This window comes from Monodelphis domestica, chromosome 4, assembly GCF_027887165.1.
Source record: "Monodelphis domestica isolate mMonDom1 chromosome 4, mMonDom1.pri, whole genome shotgun sequence".
Taxonomy (NCBI): domain Eukaryota; kingdom Metazoa; phylum Chordata; class Mammalia; order Didelphimorphia; family Didelphidae; genus Monodelphis; species Monodelphis domestica.
Genome location: NC_077230.1, coordinates 83,995,426 through 84,002,382, shown reverse-complemented (window position 1 = coordinate 84,002,382; position 6,957 = coordinate 83,995,426). Strand labels below are relative to the sequence as shown.

The 6,957-nt window shown below is 36.8% G+C and overlaps 1 pseudogene; it reads left to right on the top strand.

Annotated features, from left to right (window-relative positions):
* The first annotated feature begins 858 nt into the window (after nucleotides 1-858).
* LOC130454137 (U6 spliceosomal RNA) lies at nucleotides 859-954 on the top strand (annotated as a pseudogene).
* The last annotated feature ends 6,003 nt before the right edge of the window (nucleotides 955-6,957 follow it).

Here is a 6,957-nt window from a genome sequence, read left to right as displayed (position 1 = left end):
AATTGTCCCTGTCACATAAGGTGTAGCACTCATAAAAATACTGAAATAAAAAGGGGTGGATAGCTGAAGCTGAGACATCAGTGATATGAAAATAAGGCAGTCTGAGATTAAAAAGATTAACTGAGACTATAGGGAGTGATAAATAACAGAACCATAAGGAGGGGTGAAGAGGGAGAAGAAAGTGAAAATTAGGAAGTGACAGAGCTGGGATTCCAACCTAGGATGTCTCATGCTAGATTTACTATTCTTTCTACATCATGACAAAATCTGGTACCCAAAGCCCCAGTTCCTCTCTGGATTTACAAGGCTCTTTGCCTTGAAACCTACTTTCACAGATTAAATCTGTAGCTACTCCACCCTGTTTCAGTGTAGTATCTTTAACTTTCTTGAAAGCTTTTTTCTTTTTTTTTTTAATTTTCTTTATTTATTGATTGATTCAATTTAGAACATTATTCCTTGGTTACAAGAATATTTTTCCCTCCCCTCCCCCTACCCCTTCCCATAGCTGGCCCACAATTCCACTGGGTTTTACATATGTCCTTGATCAGAACCTATGTCCATGTTGCTGATGTTTGCATTAGGATTATCATTTAGAGTCTACATCCCCAACCATATCCCCTCTACCCATGTATTCAAGCAGTTGTTTTTCTTCTGTTTTTCTACTCCCACAGTTCTTTCTCTGAATGTGGATAGTGTTCTTTCTCATAAGTCCCTCAGAATTGTCCTGGGTCATTGCATTGCTGCTAGTAGAGAAACCCATTACATTTGATTGTACCACAGTGTATCAGTTTCTGTGTACAATGTTCTCCTGGTTCTGAGTGGAGCATCTTAAAAAAAAAAAAAGGAATGCAACCATGCTCACTTTGGTAATAAATATACTAAATTTGGAACAAAGAAGATTAGCATGGCCCCTAGGCAAGGATGATACAAATTCATTAAGCATTCCCAATTTTTCTCTCTTGGTTACATAAAATTGAAGTGCTTTTACAAAAGTAAACCCAATATGGTTACAATTAAATGGGAAAATTAGCTAGAGGAAAATCTTTGTAGCAAATTTTCTTTGGCAAAAAGCTAATATACAAAATATACGGGGAATTAATAAAAATATATAAGAAACAAGAAAAGTTGTCAAAAGCCATAAATGGACGTTTTCCAATGAAACAATTCAATTCATCAAAAGTTAGATGAAAGAAAATTCCAAATCACTAATAATAAGAGAAATGAGAATTTTTTAAACTCTGAAACTTAGCCTCATTGATGAAGAAGATAAAAAGATAAAATGTTCATTGTTGAAAGGGCTACTAGTAGTAGTAGTAGTCTCTCCATAATGGAGGATGATTATTGTCTTTGTGCATGAAGATTTAAGTGGAAAAGTCGATGCACAGAGACAGTCCCACTCTCTCAGCGTTGGAAGCCTGGGTCCATTGGCATGAAAAGTCATTACACCTGGACACTTCCTCAGCTGCATTGGATGGCTGTGTTGGCTTTTGTGCTCCAACATGCCATAAGCACTCCACAGTGCTTTGCTGCGTCACCCTCTCAGCCGTTGAACCTTCTTATTGGTTTCTTCTGTCTGTTCAGCCGAAGCAGTCTTCACATGCTGGGTGAGCAAAGCCCTAGTTCACCAGGGGTCCACCAAAGGGCTACTAAGAAGACAGGTAATAGCAAAGTACTGTTGGTGGAATTGAATTGGTCCAGTCATTCTGGAAAGCAATTTGGAACTATGTCCTCAAAAGTCACTAAACTCTATATACCTAGAAATACCACTGCTTGGTGTATGTATCAAAAATATGAAAGGCAGAAGGATAAGATATAAAAATATGTATATTTTGTCATAGCAAAGAAGTGTGGACAAAATCAGTGCCCATCAGCTGGGATGGCTGATCATACTCTGGTAGGTATAATAAACAGCACTGTGCTGTAAGAAATGACACATAATGAGTTCACAGAAGGCAGGGAAGACTTGAATGAACTAATGCAAAGTAAAGTTAGCAGAAGCAGGAGGATAATTCACACAATAACCATAATAATGTAAAGTGAAATAACTGAAGGACTCCAGAATTCTAAGGAATGCAGCGATCAATCATTACTTCAGAAGACTGTTAATGAAGCACGCCTCTCTTGGTAGTCAAGTAAAAGACTGTTGATGTAGAATGAGACATAAGTTTGCAGACATAACCAATGTCTGAGTTCGCTCGACTACAGAGTTTTTTAAACTATCAATAAATGCTTATTAAATACATTTCTTTAATCATTTAAAATTTTATTAAATTGTTAAATAGTGTGAAGTGCTGGGAATAGAAGTAAAAAATGAAACAGCCCCTTTCTCAAGGAGTGTATGTTCTTTTCGGGTAAACAATAAACAAGTATCCATAATGTCCATATATGTCTCTACAAAATATAAACAAGAAATACAAGGCAATTTGCAACCCTGGAGATCAAGAAAAGTCTCAGATAGAAAGTGCAATTTGAGATTCAAATGTTTAAAAAAGTCAAGGATCCAAGGACCCAGAGATCAGGACAGGAAGCATTTGAGAAAAGGAGAAGAGTCAGTATAAAAATGTGAAAGTAGAAGATGGAGTGGGACATAGAAAAAATATCAAGAAAGCTAGTCTTGCTAGACTTCAAAATGAGGAGAGTGATGTAAAAATGATGGAAAGGCAGGTTAGGAACAAGTTGCAAAGGATTCTAAAGACTTGAGTGCTTTATATTTGATCTGAAAGGCAATGGGGAGACTTGGGGGGTTATTAAATAGGTGATAGAAATGATCAGACCTGTTTGGTTTTTTTTGTTATGTTCTTTAGAGGTGGGGGAATTACATTAAAAGCTGTGTGAAGGTTAGATGGAAATGAAGAGAAACTTGCAGACCACAAAAGGATTTCTATTTGGGGAGGTAGTTGGTAGAAATAAAAAAAAGAAAAGAAAAGAAAAGAAAAGAAAAGAAAAGAAAAGAAAAGAAAAGAAAAGAAAAGAAAAGAAAAGAAAAGAAAAGAAAAGAAAAGAAAAGAAAAGAAAAGAAAAGAAAAGAAAAGGAAAGAAAAGAAAAGAGGGCAGCTAGGTGGCATAGTAGATAATGACTGGAGTCAGGAAGATCTGAGTTCCAATATGACCTCAGACATTTCCTAGCTACATGGGCTAGGAATCACTGGGCAAATCACTTCACCCTTCTTGCCTCAGTTTCCTCATCTGTAAAGTGAGCTAGAGAGTGAAATGACAGACCAGTCCAGTATCTTTGCCAAGAAAATCCTGAATGGAGTCACAAAAAACTAGACATGACTGAACAACAAAAATATCAATGAAATGTTAAACAAATTGAGAAGAGAAGACAAAGTTCAGAAGGGGACACAAACAATCAGGAGGGTTTTGCTACTATTATGCTCAATTCAATAAATACTCTAAAAACACCTATGTAAATTTCAAGTTTTATTTGGAATCTTCGGTGTTTATTAAAATATTCATGTTTGTTCATATTTGTTGGGTTCATAATGAGAAAGAAAATCCAAAATAAAATAAAACAAAATTCCTCCAGCTTGCTTACCATTTTAGTGCCCAGATAGGTGAGGTCACCACTCACCCCAAAGGCATAATCCTGGCATTCACTCTCTTGTTTACCATCTCTGTGGATTCTAGAAGGTGTGGCTCACAAGCTCACCTTTTCAAGAGCCCTTTTCAAGAACTGACTTTGGGAGCCTCAGGAACACAGACTTTCAAAATCTGAAGGGATGTCAGAGGCCATATAGTGTGATCCATAACTGAATAAGGATTCCCTCTGTTCAACAACAGAGCTGCCAAAAGACCACCCAGTTTTAGGATGACAACTTCTATTTCTATTTCTGTACTATAATAGTGGATCCCCACCATTTGCCAGGGAGCCTTTAAATAAAGGCAATTAAGTAACTCATCTTCATGAGCCTCAGACACTTACTAGCTGGATGACCCTGGACAAGTAATATAACCCTGTTTGCCTCTGTGTCTTCATCTGTAAAATGAGCTAGAGAAGGAAATGGTCAACTTCTCCAGGATCTTTACCAAGAAAACCCCAAGAAGGAGTCACAAAGAGTTGGACTTGACAAATAACTGAACAACAATAAAAACTTTCAGATAGTTCTAGTTATTGATGATGCTATTGTGTCATTTAAATAAGTTTTAATGCTGTCTTTTATTTGGACATAACGGTCATTCTTCCCACTTCCAAGTTGAATGCTCCCTTAGAACAAAGAAAATAGTAAAGCAAAATGAACTGACAAGGTGTCAATGTACACAAGCTGCTGCCCTTTCTGAGGAGAGCAGGGAGGTAAAATAGCACTAAACGTTAGGAAATAAGTTTTTCCTGATGTTAAACTGAAATCTGCCAACCAACAACTCCCACCTAGTTTCTGGATAAAATGCTAGTAATGCAGATTAAACTTAAAAGTGGGGAGTGCCAGCTGGTTGTCACACATTTACCAACACAGCCCTGTTATATATAACCATCCTTCAGCTCCTTGAAGAGAGATATGTTTGCCATCAATCTTTTCTTCTCGCTAACCATTTGTAATTTCTTTATCATATTCTTCTATTGATTTTTATTCTCTAAAAGTCCTCTGGATTTTTTATTGCTGTCTAGTCTTATCTCCACACTTTTGGATGAAGAAAAACAATTCAGAAAAAGGCATCTGATGAAGATGAGGAAAAATGGGGACACTCAGAAACTATTGGTGGAACTGCGAACTGATCCAACCATTTTGGAGGGCAATCTGGAATTATACCCAGAGAGCTATAAAACTGTGTATATATCCTTAGACTCAGTAATACCACTATTAGGTCTATTTCCCAAGGTGACTGAGGAAAAAGGAAAAGAACCTCTATGTTCTAAAATATTTATGGCAGTTCCCTTTGTGGCAGCAAAGAACTGGAAATTGAGATAATATCTATCAATCAGAGAATGGGTGAACAAGTTGTGGCATATGATTGTGATGGAACACTACTATGCTGTAAAAAAAATGGCAAGCAGTTTAAGTTTAAAAAAATCGGGGGCAGCTGGATAGCTCAATGGATTGAAAGTCAGGCCTAGAGATGGAAAGTCCTAGGTTAAAATCTGGCCTCAGACACTTCCCAGCTGTGTGACCCTGGGCAAGTCACTTAACCCTCATTGCCTAGCCCTAACCACTCTTCTGCCTTGGAGCCAAAACACAGTATTGACACCAAGATGGGAGGTAAGGGTTTTAATTAAAAAAACAAACAAACAAACAAAATCATAGGAAGACCTACCTGAAATTATGAAAAGCAAAACAAGGAGGACCAAGAGAACATTATATTATAGCTATAGAAATAATGTTTGAAGGATAACTTATGAATGTCAACCTCCAGAAAAAGAATTGATATATAGCAACATGAAAGACATAGCTTTTATATACTTTTGGGGGGGTCAAATAATGCCTTCTCTAGTGTGGGAAGGAGAAAGAGGGAGAATTTTTTTTCTAATATTGTTGTTTGTTTTTTTTAAGAAGCAACTGATAGAACAGTTCAGCTAATTCTAAGAGTACATAAAGGGGACTAATATTAATAAGACCAGAAAGGCAGATGGATACAATATTGTGAGAACTTTCCATAATAAAGCATTTGGAATTTATCTTTTGAAAAAATCTGATGAAGGGGGTAGCTGGGTAGCTCAGTGGATTGAGAGTCAGGCCTAGAGATGGGAAGTCCTAGGTTAAAATCAGACACTTCCAAGCTGTGTGACCCTGAGCAAGTCACTCAACCCCCATTGCCTAGCCCTTAGTACTCTTCTTACTTGGAACCAATACACAGTAAGGGTTTAAAAAAAAATCTGATGAAGAAACTATGTCTGACAATATTCTTCCCTGGCAGTTCCCCACCTCCATGCCATAAGGGAGGAGGCATTTATTTCATTACCTTTCCTTTTGAAATTAGACTGCTATTTCCATGTCTCAGAATTCTTTCTCCTTTTAGTGATTTTTATCAATATTATAGCCACTGTAGTTATTGTTCTTCCAGTTCTGCATATTTCAGGGAGCTTCATTTTTTAAAAAAATTCCCATGTTTCCCAGAATTCTTCATTTCATTATATCTTACTGCAAAACAATACTCCATTACACTCATATATAATAGGGGCTTTTAGGGCCATTTCTTAATGTATAGATACTGATTGTGTTTCCACTTCTTCACAACCATGAAAGGTGCAACTATAAATATTTTGGGATATACTTGACATTTTTTTTTCTGTCTTTGATGTCCTTTGGCATATGTTCAGTAGTGAGATTGTTGAGTCAAAGGGTATAAAGTGATATTTTCATCACTTCCTTTTCAGGCAGCTAGATAAAGTACTAAGAAAGGGCTGAGTTTGAATCCTGACTCAGATATTTATATAGCTGCGTTACCTTGGGCTAGTTATTTAACCTCTGTCAACCTGTTTCCTCATCTGTAAAATGGGAATAATAATAGCGTTTAATTTCACAGGCTTGTTGTGAGGATGAAGTAATATAACACACAAAGTGCTTTGCAAACTTTAAAGTACTATGTAAATGTTAAATATAATTATTATTGCCAAATTATTATTATTAATTTATTCCATAATTCCAAATTGAAATCCAGAAGAGCTGAGTCACTTTACAGCTCTACCAATAAATACACCCTCATTCTCGCCTTCCAACTGTCCTTACTAGACTGTTCCCATGCATTGCCATCTTTGCCCGTCTATAGTCTATGATGTTTCAAAGACCACAAAGGCTCACACCTGCCAGGATGCTCTAGTGTTCATCTCAACCTGATGACTTGAACTCATCAAGGGCTAATTCTACATTTATCCTGAGTTTCAACCAGGCCTTTTTCTTTTTTCCTTCCCAGTGTGAAGATCATTCTCCCTGACAGAGGAAATGGAAGCAAAGGATTGATTGTAATTTTGCTTTTCTTCTATCATCCATTATTATCCTATCCATGCCTACTAGTGATCTGACC